The following is a 15,135-nucleotide window of genomic DNA, read 5'->3' as shown; positions in this document are numbered from 1 at the left end:
ACAGCTCTCAATATCTGAAGCTTCGTCTCGAGCGAGATCGCCTTCCTCTTCGTTGCCATTTCGGCCGCTGATCGATGAAAGAGTGCGGTATGCGGGGGGGGGGGGGGGGGGGCTCACCACGCCGTCATCGTCTCGCAGTTGCCGTGGTTGCCAGTGTTGCTGCGCTTGCTTTCACTGCTGGGCAAGTGGCGCCGCCCTTCGGCCTTTTGTCGTCACGCGAGCTTGCAGAGTTTCTGCCCTCTGTTCATAGGCGGTGCGACCAGCCAAACGCGCAATTTTTGTTCTAGACGGCTGAACTTTTTACAACTTTTTCAAACGTTAAAAAAAAAAAAAAAAGAAAAGTGCAGTTGGGAATTGACTTTCAGTATTTATTTTGCTTCTTTTATGCTACCTTTAGAGTTTTGAGCCTTGAGTAGACCAAATATTTCTTCGTTACAGCCGATATCGCGGCGGATCTCACGTTTTCGGTTCCGTTATAGAAGAATACATTTCGTAAAAATAAAGCGTGACCAACCAAAGTTCATATTTAGTTCGCTATAACCAATATTTCGCTATAACCGTGTTCGTTATAATGAGGTTCGACTGTACTGTAAATGTACCGTATTTAGTCGCGTAACGAACTCGCTCGCATAATGAACCCACCCAGCCCCGACTTGTGCCTACGACCAACGAATCTGAAAAAAAAAAAAATAATAATAATAAAGACGTCAGTCATTAGCGCGTCCTTCCGTTTCCAGCATGTTTATCTTTTGACTTTAGCTCCAGCAGGGTGGAAGGAAGCGAACTTGGCAAAGTGCCAGCGCTTGTCCGATTGTGCAAGCCTCCTTTTCAGTATGTTCGCTTTATCATGCTATGAGCGACTGGGGCGGGCGCGTCTACTGCCACTCCAATATTAGGAACGCGCGATAGCAGCAAGCGGCTTTTGAAGCGAACGGTGCTAAAAGCGGCGTCACAATCGCGGCTGACTCGCGTGCTTCCGTTAACTGATGGGTGGAAGGATGGATGGCTATAGAAAAAAAAAAAAAGAAAAGTTTAACCCGTAGTGCCCGTCCGAGATCATAGCCTTTCATGGACGTTGGCTGGGATTGCGCCGAAAGTACTTATCCCATTTCCAAATTAACAGGGTTGAAATTAACGACTATTTAGTACCGAGCTACGTTGCGCAGAAGAGAGAGCAGGCAGCCGCCGCCGCCTCGGCCATGCACTGACCTCGCCGCGGCTGCCGTCCCCTTTCTCCAACGCCGCCGGCCGCTGCGCCAGTCATGGTGCCATTTAAGTTTTACCCACTTTTCCATGGTTTTACCTGGTTCCAGCTTCTGTACCCGTTTTGGACGTGCGCAGCCTCTAATTATGCCTTCCGATCGCGAAGGTGTTTCTTTACTTCTTTTTTTTTTTTTTTTTTGCCGCGTGATGTGCGCTAAGCTGCCCAGACGCGGCGGCGCATAGTTCGAATTATCTGTAGCGGAACAGACTCGCATTCGAATTAACGGCTTTTTTATGCACAGATCTCTATGGAGCTTGGCCGGACCAAGTAGTCTAGTTCGAATTATCTGAAAATTCGAATAATCGAGGTTCGAATTAACGAGCTTTCACTGTATTCGAATCTAAGTCGACCCATATTTTTTGAAAAGTCAAGAAACATGTACATGACAAACTTTTATTCATAATGAGCTTGGCCACTAGCTAGTCGCTGTCAGAAGAAGCCACATCGTCGGAACTGCTTTCCTCTTGGGATTCTTCACAGGCGACCTCGGCATCAAAAATGACGTCGTCCTCGCTGCCGTCGAGCGCATTCGAAATGCAGCATTTTTTAATGCTGTCCTGATTACCTCCGCTGTAAGATCTTTCCACGCATCTTTGACCCATGTCATCACTTCGCTGAGCGAGGCCTTCTTGCGACGTCCCGTTGGCGTCATGGCTGCACTGTCGTTCGCTAGCCACTCCTTGTAGCATTTGGAGATGCGGTCCTTAAAAAGTTTATTGACGACGACATCCAGTGGTTGCAATTGAGAAGTCATACCACCAGGTACGACGACCAGGTCCGTGCCTGCCTTCTGTAGGGCTTCCTTGACGCCCGGGCAAATGTGGCCTCTGAACGAGTACAAGACCAGCATGTTCGGAAAGCCCAAATCAGTGCCTGGTCACTTCATCCAAACAGTCTTGAACCATTCTTTGACCATTTCTTCGTTCATAAATCCCTTTTCATTTGCGCGGATGACCACTTTTTCGGGAACGATTAATTTTTTGGAAGCATCTTTCGGCGAAACACGATATACGGCGGCAAATTCCAGTTATCTGCAGTGTAGCACAGCATGACAGTAAAGCGCGTATGCTCGTGACCAGTCGTCAACAAGCGCATGTCTTTTGCCCCCTTTGTTATGGTGGTACGACTGGGCATGTCAAAGTATACTGGTGACATACCGTATACACGCGTGTAATGGCCGCACTTTTTTTTCCGAGATTGGGGTGAAAATCAGGGGGTGCGGCGATTACATGAGAAAAAAGACAGCGAGAAAAGACAGCGAAAAAAATTATTTGCGGTGGTACCTGCCTTTACAGTAGAATCTCGGTGATACGAACTCGGCTGATACGAAATTCGGTGTGATACGAATTCATAAAATTCCCCGGTCGAATTGCATTGCATTCAGTGGGCAAAAAATCGGATGTTCCGAACACTTTTTCTTTTCGCTACGGGTGATACGAACTTCGGTATCACGACCGGTCGAGGCCCACGCACACACGCACAGCGAGAAAAGCGTGCGCAGCGGCGCAGCACTGATAGCACGGATCACGTACACGCGCGGGAAAGAAAAAAAAAATTACAGCGGGGAAAAAACCGGCTTGGCAACCCGCGGCAGCAGCGAAGTTGGCGAAGGAAGGCGGCGATATCTTGCCCCCCCCCCCCCCCTCCCGCTCTCTCTCTTTCTCTCCCCTCCCCCCCGCATTTTGTTTTTCTTTTAGTTGTGCGCACGGCCTTGCGGCCCTCTCCACATTTCTCCGCCGCCCCACAGGCCACACTCTTCCGCTTTCCGGAGTCTCCGCTGCAGCGGCAACACGTTGCTACACGTTGCTTCGTTTTCTCGTTTGTTGAGGCTGACACCGCGTTGATAGCGCGTCGTTTTGTGATCATCTCGGCAACGCGAAAAGGTACATCGTACTGCAATGTCACGGAAGAGAAAGGCGCTGACCTTTAAAGACAAATTGGAAATTTTAAATAAGGTGGACAAAGAGCCCAAGAAAAGGCGCACTGACATGGCCAAGGAGCTAGGCCTGCCGCTGTCAACATTGTCAACGATCGTTGGTCAGCGCGACCTAATTATGCAGAATGTGCAGCACTTCGCGATGAATTCTAAAGAAGCCAAAACTGCCCACCATGTGAAGTTGGAAGAGGTTCTTCTAACGTGGTTCAGAGAGGTCACGGCGGCCGGCGTCAACATCAACGGAAAAGTGCTTCGTGAGAAGGCAGTGGACATCGCACACTTGGAATTGGTGACTTTCAGGCCTCCGGTGGATGGATTCACCGGTTCAAGGCGCGTCATAATCTTTCCTACAAGACCGTTTGTGGCGAAGGAAAAAAAGTCGACGCCTCCGCCGTGGAAGACTGGATGACAACCACACTGCAGTCTTACATAGCGGGATATGAGGCACGTGATGTTTTTAATGTAGATGAAGCAGGGCTGTTTTACAATCTCCAGCCCGAAAAAAGTTTGTGCTTTAAAGGCGATGCCTGCCGGGGCGGACAAAAGAGCAAACAACGTATCACAGTTTTGTTTTGTGGCAACGCCGACGGATCGGAAAAGATGCCGCTGACAGTCATTGGCAAATATCAAAAGCCCCGATGCTTTAAGGCAGCCGGTCGATTGCCCTGCGTCTACAAGGCGAACAAAAAAGCATGGATGACGTCTTCTTTGTTTATGGAATTCATCACGTACCTCGACCGCAAGATGTCTTGCCACAACAGAAAAATAGTTTTGCTGTTGGACCAGTGCACCGCCCATCCAAAATAAATGACACTACAGAGGGTTAAGGTGGTGTTCCTGCCCCCGAACGCAACAAGTCATTTGCAACCACTGGATGCTGGGATTATAAGGAATGTTAAGCACCATTTCAAAGCTTTGTTGGTGCGCCGCCTCCTCGCGAAGATTGAAAGGAAGGACGCGAATCTCCAGATCACTCTTCTCGACGCTGTGCATTTTCTTGCAATTGCCTGGGATCGTGTCGTTCCTACGACCATCGCCAATTGTTTCGCGAAGTGTGGGGTTTTCAAATCCGCTGTGGCTACTGCCTCGCAAGTGCCAGACCCGATTCCCATCGATGTCTGGAATCAACTTGACGTCGACAATTTCGTCACCGCGGACGACGACCTCACCACCTGTGGTCTCCGCACGGTTGAAGATATTGCGGAGGAAGCGTCATCACAGCCTGGCATTCCATGCAGTGACGAAGATGACGACGACCAAAGCGTTGATGACCCACCGCCGACGGCAGCAGAAACGATGCACGCCATCGATGTTCTGCTGCGCGCCGTGACCTCCGAGTCTGTGCGGGAGAAGACAGCGGCCCAATTTTTCAGTTTTCAAAACTCTGTTATCAGATCTCGCAGAAAAGAAGGTGCAGAAGGATATACGCGATTTCTTTCAACGAAAATAAATATTTCGTACCTGTTGGAAGGCTTGAAAACGGATTTTGCTCGTTTTTTGGTGATACGAAATTTCGGGTGATACGAAAATTTTCACCTCCCTTTGAATTTCGTATCACCGAGATTCTACTGTATTATTGTCAAAAAACTCCTCGTCCTCCTCCGTTAAACTCGTCGGGATTTCAGGCTCGTCCCGTGTCCAAAACATCACTCCTCGTCGTTGTCCTCCTCCTCCTCCGAACTCATCGGGACTTCAGGCTCGTCCTTGTCCCAGATGAGGTCATCCTCCGTACCTGTTTGATATCCCTGTCACCTTGAAACTTCGTCCAGCCGCTCTTTTTCCTTCTTCTTTCGCGTAGTGAATCACTTTCAGCTTAAAGCGAGCGGTATAACTAACGTATTTTCAAATCGAGGAAAAAGAAAATCTTCAGCTCACGAGCGCAGAACAAATCAGGGCAGAGATGCGTTCCGATTGCGAGATCGCACGTGATATGCTTCGGGCGATCGAGGAAATGGCTGTAAAACGGAGGAGCGAACAGACTTGGATTGGATTGGATTTGCTGGCCTCACCCTTTGTAACGGGCGGGCATCAATGCGGCTAGGAGCGCCCCCTTTGTAACGGAGGTGGTGGCCGCTGCCCCCATGCTCGACTTTTTTTTTTCCTCAAATATTTTGTTCTTAATTCTTATTGGCAATTCTACTTCTAACCTTATGCTTCATTTTGGCTTTCACTTGATTTTAGTAACCACAAAACGTTCCGTATTTCTTGCATCGCACAGTAGACGGCACTGCCCAACTTCCTGAAACTCATGGTGCGGCTTTTACTCGGGAAATTTTTTAAAAGTTCTTTTTCCCATTTTTCTTTCTAAAGTTCGGGGTGCGGCCATTACATGCGTGCGGCCATTACACGCGTGTATACGGTATACTGTCGTTTGGTCGGCGTTTCCTATCTGGCCAAGACCATGATCATTTTCATGCCGGAGCTTCAGAACGTAGCGCTGAAATTCAATCAACCGTTCCTCGTACTCTGCTGGCAAATGCTGGCAGATGGTCATTCTACGACGAAGGGAGAGTCCGTTGCGCCGCATAAACTTTTAAACCCAAACCCGACTCGCTTTGAACGTCGACCAACCTATCCCCTCTTGCTGCGCCAATTGCCGAGCCTTAATTTGCATGTCCTCGTATGACAACTGAAGACCCTTCGCACGCTCCTCTTCCACATGAAGACTCAATTCCTTTTCGAGGGCTTCATACCTCCCGGTTGCTGGCCCGCAAAAAGCATGATGCCGCCTGTTGCAAGCAAAGAGTCGATCGCGCTGTTTCCACCAACCCCTAATCAACTTTTCGTTTACATCGAACTCACGCTGAGCGGCACAGTTGTTCAAGTTCTCCGCAAAAAGAATCACTTCTCGCTTGAAGTCGGCGGTGAAGCTCTGTCGACGTGACATTGTCACTCAAGCAGCAAAACTAGCAAAACTGCGAATGCAATCTCAGAATGGTGACGCAGAGGTATAGCAGAGGGAAACAAAGAAGACACAAAGACAAGGACAAGGCTTTCCGAGGTAGGCGAGCCCCGTACGAAGCCTGCAAAGTAGACAACCTGAAAGCGGACGTCAGAGCCACAATTATGAATTGGTGATTCTTTTAATCAGCAACTTTGTTGTGACTTATTAATTTCACTAGCACTTTTGCTGGATTTAATTGTAGCAAATTTTATATTTTTAATATTTGTATTATGCGAACTGCGGCTTCGACATGCATGCCGGAGCGTTTGCTTTGGTCACGACCTCCTCTATAAACTGGTCTTGGTACCTATTTAAATGTAGACTGCTTCGTATGCTACCACACGATAAGACCACAGTAATGAGCGAAAGAGCGATACGGGTGCACAGTGCAAATCGCTGTTATTTTCGACCACGAGGTCACCCAGCACTGCTCTATCGTCGGCTCGCCAGCATGACCGTCTCAAATGCAGTCGGCAGCATTCACAGTAGTTCCGAACGTTTTTATTAGACTTGCCAACGCTATTTTTTATTTGTGTGTGTGTGTGTATTTACTGCAAACATACATAAGTATAAAACCAGTGTAGCCAGCGCTGCTTGAACGGCGAGCGCTACCATAAAACTCCATTGTCTTGCTACTGTTGCTCGCTTTGGTCACGAATATAGGTTGAAGTTCTTTGGTCACGAAATAGGTCGATAGCTAATTATGGATAACATTTCTGAAAAAAAAAAAAAAGAAAAGGTCGACCTATATGCCAATAAATAGAGTAGTCATTTCCTTCAGAATTCTTGGAATTTTCTGGACACATGTTAAGGTCCCCTTGGAGTACTGTCAATGGGTTATAGGCACTACGACAGTTGTCTAGTCCCTCTCGGAGCCGCTGTCCTCAGTGGTCTCTTCCGTGACGCTCCCAGGAAGTCAACCATAAAGTCCTCAGAGGCAATAAGGTCGGTGGTGGCGAAAACAAAGTCCATGTGGCAAAGACCTAAATGTCCAACACACTAGCGGACTCCCAGAGCCAAGCAGGCTGTCGTGGCAGCGCCATCAACTGCTGCAGTGATGTCAATCACGGCAGCCCTCAGCAGACGCCATGTCTACAACTACTGCTTCGGGAGAAGCTAGCTTTCTTGAAGCAGTGAGCAATGGCAGCGCGTGCGAAAAAGATGGCCTTCACCAAAAGGACCTTTATCTTGGCCATGTTGTCGACAGAGCGAGCATCGATCTGAAGGCACTTGATTCCATTGAAGTTAGCAATAACCCCCATGGGCTGCAGCTTGGCAGTTGCAGGCAGGAACAAAACCTCAACTGCACTCAAGTGTGCGTTGACGTGATGCACACTGCAGCTGTCAAGCAACTTAGAGCCTTACGCTTCCTTCGGACCATCTTTTCCTCGAAGCTGGCGAGCCACTTGCCAAAAATGTCATTATCAATACTTGTGACTGGCAATAAGAGCACCTTGGCAAAGCCGTGCGACTTCTTGTCTTTTGCCAATGACCAACAAGTCTTGCTTGTCCAAACCATCCATATTCAAGCAGGTCCACACCACGATCTGGTTCTTGCTGGCTTGTCCTCCGGTGATTTGTCCGTCTTGGCCACGAGAGTCTTCAATGGCAGCAGCTTGAAACAATGATCCCGTTTCATCTGCGTTGTAGATGTCCTTGTCAGAATATGAAAGAATCCAATCGCGGTGCTTGGCCATCCTGTTGGGGCGATCCCTTGTCAAGAGATGCGACATTCCCGACTATGTTTTTACACATGATGTTGCGCCTCTCCTTGAATCGCTAGAGCCATCTATTTATCAGCTGAAAGTCATCATGACCGATAGCGAAGCCCAAGTCCTTGGCCTTCACTGGCATAATGGTCCATTGAGCAGGATAAGACTCATTCCTAAACTGTTACTGTATGTGGCACACCGAACCCTTTTTTGGTCCCCGCTGCCAATGTTGTCATCGAGAACAGCATCAGTCTTGGTGCCATTCTAGATTATCATTGAAAGTGAGGACTGTGCGATTTCATACGTCCGTGCGATGCCACTCTTTTGCACGTTACAGCGCACTTCGTCCAGAATGGCGGACTTTGTCTTCAAAGACAACACCTTTCTCTTGCTTGTTGAGGTACAGGGGCTTGCGAAACTCAACGCAGTTGAGAAATCAAAGATCAACAGAAGACGGTCAGGGTGGATTCCAAGAAAGGGGATAAGTGAGAAGGTCCGTTGTCTAAAAATTGTCCAGAGGAAGTCGGGTCACGAGATATCAAAGAAGCCGAACAAGGCAGAAGGCGCAATAGCGTCAATGAGAGAAGCATACACAAAGATCCACGAAAACGGAGGAAAGAGGTAGCGCTTCCTTCCAACCCCACAAGACTCCCACGATTTCACCCTCAGCTCAGAACAGAGAGGAGAAAAAGAACCACGATTCACCACGACAACCGCTGCACCATGACGTAATTGGCTTATTTTTGTTCCCCCACACGGCCAGCCCGATGGCAGCATGGGACTGTGCATCGCGAGAGCGGCAAACCAAGCAACGCAGTGAAGCAATCTTTCATTTTGCGGGAGTGAAAACGATGCGACTGTCAACCAACTTTTCCCCTAATTTTTGCGCAAAACTTTGACACAAAGGCACAAAAATGCTTCGATTCATACATTATTTTTCATTTGGTACAAAATCACTTCACCATATCCGCTGAAGCCCTTTTACTTAGTTAAAACAGGACCTATACTATATTGAAAATTCAGAAACGTGGAATGGGAAATTGAACTCGCTTTCATTACAATCATTTTCCTATACAGGTGGCTTCACTCTAACTGGGCTGTATATGCAGTGGTCGGGGCACCTCCCATGTACATTCACATCTTCCTGAGGCCCCTCCACTTCTTAAGCTCAAGGTAGCATTGCTTTCCTACTGTGCTTAAGGGGGGACCCGGGTCCTTGCAGCCGAAAATCGGTCAGGAAATCGGATTTTCAATCTTCTAGTTTTCGCGATTATGAGATCCTTCCGCAGCTATCTCCGAAGTTTTGTTGAAAAATATCGCCTAATTTGCACGTTACAGCGTTCCAAAAACGAGAATCTGCGTGTGTGGCCATTTAAACTGAGGTCAAATCGCACCGTAATTCGATCTCCCGCAGTTCGAGAAATATGCGATCCCAAGCATAATTTTGGTGTTGTTTCGAAAGATCGCAATTCAGGCCACTCCTATATCTCAGTTGGCGACCATGGCGCTTATCACTAGTTGCAGGCTGACTGCATGCATAAACGTGAGAATGGCGATCGCGCGCCAGAACTTAGTACCAACTTTTGCGGAGGTCACGATGCAAACGCACTCGTCTTGGTGGCGGCCTCCAGAGCATGCATTTTGTTCGCCGGCAATTTTATTCGTTCGAGGGAAATTATATCTGTGGTAAATGATGCACTGACATCGAAAGCCAGTCAGAACCCACGTTAATGAGTTACTGTTAGCTGCATATTCATATATAGGCTTATTGCACCACTTGGTCACTCTAGATCATTTAGAAATAGAAATCTCCCCAAGATCTTATGTTTAATCACCAACGCTCCTACAAACAAAAGCGCATTAAGGAAAATAACTGTGATTATGTTCCCGGCGGGTTTTAATACAAAGTGCGTGCTATTTCATGTCCAAGTTTGCAATAAATAAGTTCAGGCTATGTTTTGAAACTTCTTTCTTCGTTTTCTCAAAAGTGTTTTTCTTAGCATGACATACAGTGTTGCCCAAGGTATCTCTTGACGTAGTGGTCAGATTTCAATCATTCTAGATATATATGAAAGCTTATACATCCTTCTGTGCAACTATAACTAAAAACTACTAATTTTTCTTGGCAAAATTGAATTAACTTAGCACTTCCGTAGAAAAAACAAATTGACAAATTTATGCACACCTTATGACAGGCTACAATCTTTGAACTGCTGCTGCTAAAATTATGCTGATGATATAGTTGCACTCTGGGGTTACAGTAGAACAAGTAGACATAAAATTTTTGCCAGTCATTAATGTACGAATTATTAAAACTTGGGCAAATTCTGATTATTAAAACAATTGAAATCTTAAAATCTATCAGAGAGAGGCAAAAATGAATTGCATACAGTGAAATCTCATTGATACGATTCGGCTAAATACGCTTTTCGGCATAATACGTTTTTTTTTTTAAGGTAATGCATTTTTGTACGGCTAATACGATCGTATTTCCACGTCGGTTTGGATAATTCGATCGCGGAAACGTCTTCCGTAAATCTTGCGCAGTTTCGATTTTTGCGCCAGGAGGCAGCAAAAGTGTCCTAGCAGGATCCGACAGTATCTGCCGTAGTCGTAACTCCCCTGGCGCTCGCGGCTGATTTTCGATGTTGGACATGACCTTTGCTAGACATGTGTAAGAATCACATCTCTCCAATTATGATGATGACATCAGAGCCAGTCCTTTGCAGCGGGTGGGCAGAGCTACTGAAATTATCGCATCGAGCGAAACTACAGGCATGGCGGACTGAAGACGCGGCGATATAGTGCCTAGAATATACTTGCTAGTGTGCCGTGCAGAGAGCTCTCTCAATGGGAGGAGATGGCCGCGCCGGCGATGCCTTCCAACTTTGGCCGCCAGGGGCGCTGCTCATCATAAAGGTGCCGTCGACGCCGTCGGCCGCCGGCGCGCCCTTGATTTGCCGCAGTTGCGCTGGCCGAGCCATCAGGTGGTTCGAGCGCTTTGGACGCGTCTACGCTGTTCTTTTGTTTTAGTCGTTCTGTTTCTTGCATTCATGTGAGAGAATTAAATTTGTAACGACTAATGATGCTAAAAATAAAGCATCAGGGCAGGGAAAAGACATGTTTCGTGTCGCTCTGTCGAAGTGGCTACCGCTCGAATCAGGACTAGGTTTTCTATGTTCGGTGTGCCATCGGACCCTGCGCAGCTTGCGTAGTGGAAGCGGCTGATTAAAAGACAGGACCGCAAGTTGACTTCAACGTGTGTTGTCTGCGAAAAATATTTTGAGGAGAGCTACATCGAGAGAACGTTCAAAGTGACAGTAAACGGCATCGTCAACGAGCTCGCTAGAGATAGACCACGCCTTAAGCCCGAAACCGTGCCAACGCTATTCGACCATTATCCGAACCATCTTCTGCCTAAGAAGACATCGAAAAGGAAGTTGAGGAACCTCTGTGACCAACCGGCCGCTAAACAACAAAAACGCAGTGCCAGTGGTGCAGACGACAGCCATGCACCGTCAAGGATGTTTCTTCCAAGGAGCCGGCAGCAGAAGAGCCGAGCGAGAACTCATGCCCGCAGCAGCAGACGTGCAGCTTTGAGCCTCGGGATCCGTTTGACTCAATTTACATACCTGCAACTTGGACCAAATTAACCGAAGCACCTGCTGGATCTGTAGCCTACGCGCGTTATCGAGCCGAAAAAAAAAAAAAAAAAAGAAGAATTTTGTCGCTTTGTACATAGAAAAAGTGAAAACTTTTGGAAGCTTGAACGCAGTTCTGTGGACACTACAGTGCATATTCTCGGAAAAGAAAAAAACAAGCACGTACAATACAACAATATCTAAAGCTGAAGATAGAGCTATATATAGGTAGAGTGCACTGGAGGGTACGTCTTTGTTCCGAATGTGGCCTGCAACCAGCTGATTCAGGAAGCACATATCATTCATGGGAATATATTTTGCAGAAAAAGTGTCGCTTGACCGTCAACTCTGAAGGGGATAGCTGCGCTTAATGCAAATACCAGCGGAGGCTTATACAAGAGCGTAGAAAGAAGGAAAAAGCATGCAACTAGCCAAATAAATGCTACAACATTTCTCGCGCTCTGAGAAGAGCTAAGAGAAAACTGGCATGGAGCGCAGAACAATTGGCTCTATTGAAAGCGCAAAATGAGGAGCTAATAAGTGAGTCTGTGGTTGAAGCTTTTTTTTTTTAATCCCGCGCGTGACCTAGACAATTGTGACCGTACAGGAACCGCTCGGCTGCTGAAACCGCGAAGCCGAAACTGGTGAAGAAAGTAAAATTAATTATAAATTACTTAGCGGTGGTAAGCGAGAAACCACGTGGAGAATTATACACGAATATCTAGCGTATCATTAGCAAGTGAAAAAAAAAATACCACCAAAAATTGGTATCAGACTACTTTAAAATTATTGCGGTGTTATATGTGCGGCCTTTCTCCAAAACCTTTAGCGGTGCATTTCTATATTTTTACTTGTTTATTGTTGCTGCACCTTTTTGCTCAAATTTTACTATATTGTAGACTTTGTAAAACAAAAATCAATGATACAATCACCAACTTTTGTTTCTTGCCTTTCCTTCTGTCACAAAAGAAAGCACACCGCATAATAATCATTTATGTATGAAGCAACAATTAAGTGACTTCCTAATAAAACAAATGAATAAAGAGTAAGAACAAAAACTGAAGTCAGGTTCAGACTGCTTGTGTTTATTGTCGCATGCGATCCATGCGCGCGTGCCATATATCGAAAAAGCAAGATCGCCCTTCTTTCCTGTAGCATATATGTGACGCTATGAAATGTCACTAACCTGATATATATCACCTTAGCAATAAGCATGACTGAATTGCAGAAACGTCGACGTAACCTATCCGAAAGCATGAGGCCCGTATACGTATTGACGTTCGTAGCACTTGACTGCGGCATCGCGATATACCATGGACCAGAAGACCGAAGAGTAAATAAAATTCAAAGTTGAATTAATGAACAGTGTAAAATATTAAGGGTATTTTCTGATACCTGTGTCACACGGACAATAACAGTCGTCGTCAATCCGTTCCGGGTTAGATCGCGATTGAGAATATAGTTCCCATAGTTCGGGACAACCACCTGGGAATATGAGCTGACTGAGCGCTGACTCAGAAGGAAGATGCATACGATACCTTACATCCGCAATCGCGATGGTGGATCGCAATCGAGTGGCTCTAGATCAAATAAAATATTTCATAGCAATATATTGAATCCGGCCCGGACTCGATCGAAATTTAATCAAAGATTAACAAACTATTGCAACCAACGTGTCAACTTTAGGTGGTTGTCTCAAATTTCTTCTCTCGCTGGATATCAGGAAGTCAATATGTGTTCTGCTTAAGACCTTATCCGGTTCAGTTGAATAAATAAAACAGTTAGATATATAGCAGACATAGACCAGACAGTATTTGTTAAACGCTTCCTCGAGCGCTATTTGAGCGTATGATTTTCTCCGCACAGTACTAGGACGGTACAATTGTCTTGCACCAAGACTGTTTTTAGACAAAAAGTGCGTTCAAACCGTCAAGAGACAGGTTTCGCAGTGAAAAGCACAGCGCGCTATCTGGACCTATATGCCGCCTATGCTGCCAAGGCCGCGAACGCGGAGCGGTAGCACCTTAGCTATTGGTAGCGCCGCCCCGCAGTGACGGCGGGAAGGCATCACAGCGGCGGCCACGCCAGCACGCGCCCTCGGCACACTAGCCAGTATATTCTAGGCACTATAGCGGCGACATGCGCTTCGTATGCTCGAGGCTTGGCCTGGCTCGACTCGGCTCGAGTCCGGCCATGCCTCAGCACAGCGCCTGCAGCAGTGTGGCGGCCTCTGGGAGCCATTTTCGCAAGCTCGCACACCAAAAGCGCCGAAGCGCACCGAAGGTTTTTAGCGCCATCTATCATAAGACATAGTAATCACGGTAAAATCACGTGCCCAAGAAGCAGTAATTGGCGCATGCATTGACGATGCTGTAGGCTTTGTTGGCTTTGTGTTTGCCATTTCTCGTTGCCATTTTGGTTTTCCGAGCGTTCAGCTTGCACTTCGCACTTATCGTTTCTCTTGTTTTGGTGCCGCGTTTCACCCGTGCGCTTCACCATGTCTAGGAAGCGTAAAGCGTTATCGCTGAAAGAAAAACTAAACATTCTCGTAAAAGTCGACGACAATCCGCAGAAGAAACGTGTTGACCTGGCAAGCGAACTTTGTTTGCCTGTCTCCACGCTGAACACGATCGTCGGCAAGCGAGAAGAAATTCGGAAGAACATTCAAGTCTTCGGTGCTGGCGTGAAGCAAACAAGGGGCACCCAGCATGGCAAGATGGAAGGGGTTCTACTGGCGTGGTTCAGGGAAGTAAGGGCGGCAGGCGTAAGCGTTGACGGGACAGTTGTTCGCGAGAAAGCTGATGAGATAGCACTCTCGTTGGGCATCAAAGATTTTAAAGCTTCGGGCGGGTGGCTCCATCGTTTTAAAACACGGCATGGCCTGTCGTATAAAACAGTTTCCGGCGAAGGGAAGTCTGCCGACCAAGATCAGGTCTCCAACTGGCTTTCGACTCTGCCGGCAGTGATTGCTCAGTACCAGTCAAGGGACGTGTTCAACGCAGATGAAGCTGGGTTGTTCATCAACCCAGCTTCATCTGATCTTCTTTAACGCCGGGATAGATCGCCCTGTGAGGCAGTGCTGCGACCAGCCACAGCGGCAGCCCGAGAAAAGTCACAGCATGAAAGGTGAGACGTGTCAAAGCGGGAAAAAAAAAGCAAAGAAAGAGTCACTGTATTGTTGTGCTGCAACGCTGATGGAACCGAGAAGCTCAAGCCTACCGTCATTGGCAAGTTCTGGAAGCCATGCTGCTTCTCGCGTAACCCACGCCTTCCTGTCATTTACAAAGCGAATAGGAAGGCATGAATGACCGAAGCCCTTTTCACAGAGTTCCTCACCCTTCTGGATGCCCGGATGCGTGCCGAGAACCATAGAATTCTTCTATTTCTCGACAATTGTGCCGCACACCCTGTCGATACTTCGTGGCTGCAAAACGTCAAAGTAATTTTCCTGCCACCCAACTGCACCAGCCACTTGCAGCCCCTAGATGCAGGAATCATTAGAAACATGAAATTTCACTTTAGAAGCTTGTTGGTCAGACGCTTTTTGGCCAAGATTGACCGGAAAGATGCCAGCTTGAAGGTGGATCTTCTTGATGCCATCCATTTTCTGGCGATGTCATGGGATCGCGTCAAACCCG

General features: G+C 47.2%; 1 protein-coding gene across 10 annotated transcripts in view; it reads right to left on the bottom strand.

The window, feature by feature from the left end:
• Nucleotides 1-15,135, bottom strand: part of babo (TGF-beta receptor type-1 babo) — a 208,220-nt gene that overhangs the window by 67,733 nt on the left and 125,352 nt on the right. The window lies entirely within an intron of this gene.

Source organism: Amblyomma maculatum, chromosome 1 (genome assembly GCF_055883805.1).
Source record: "Amblyomma maculatum isolate TAMU_Amacu chromosome 1, ASM5588380v1, whole genome shotgun sequence".
In the NCBI taxonomy this organism is placed as follows: Eukaryota; Metazoa; Arthropoda; class Arachnida; order Ixodida; family Ixodidae; genus Amblyomma; species Amblyomma maculatum.
This window is presented reverse-complemented; position numbering and strand designations above follow the sequence as displayed.